A 788-nucleotide genomic window follows, 5' to 3' on the forward strand; every position below is an offset into this window, starting at 1 on the left:
GGGCTATAGCCCATATCGTACGGCATACTATAGCGCGCAGTTTTTCATCATTTTTGAAGATTTGAAAAAAATGACGAAATGACAAAAACGATGGGTTATAGCCCATGTTTTTTTAAATTAAAAAAAAAAAAGTTAGCCTCGTTTCTCATCATTTTGGACCGTGGGCTATAGCCCATATCGTACGGCATACTATAGCGCGCCGTTTTTCATCATTTTTGAGGATTTGAAAAAAATGACGAAATGACAAAAACGATGGGTTATAGCCCATGTTTTTTGAAATTTTGAAAAAAAAAGTTAGCCTAGTTTCTCATCATTTTGGACCGTGGGCTATAGCCCATATCGTACGGCATACTATAGCGCGCCGTTTTTCATCATTTTTGAAGATTTGAAAAAAATGACAAAATGACAAAAACGATGGGTTATAGCCCATGTTTTTTGAAATTTTGAAAAAAATAGTTATCCTCGTTTCTCATCATTTTGGACCATGGGCTATAGCCCATATCGTACGGCATACTATAGCGCGCCGTTTTTCATCATTTTTGAGGATTTGAAAAAAATGACGAAATGACAAAAACGATGGGTTATAGCCCATGTTTTTTGAAATTTTGAAAAAAAAAGTTAGCCTCGTTTCTCATCATTTTGGACCGTGGGCTATAGCCCATATCGTACGGCATACTATAGCGCGCCGTTTTTCATCATTTTTGAGGATTTGAAAAAAATGACGAAATGACAAAAACGATGGGTTATAGCCCATGTTTTTTGAAATTTTGAAAAAAAAAGTTAGCCTC

Source organism: Protomyctophum bolini (genome assembly GCF_963924005.1).
Source record: "Protomyctophum bolini genome assembly, chromosome: 2".
Taxonomy (NCBI): Eukaryota; Metazoa; Chordata; class Actinopteri; order Myctophiformes; family Myctophidae; genus Protomyctophum; species Protomyctophum bolini.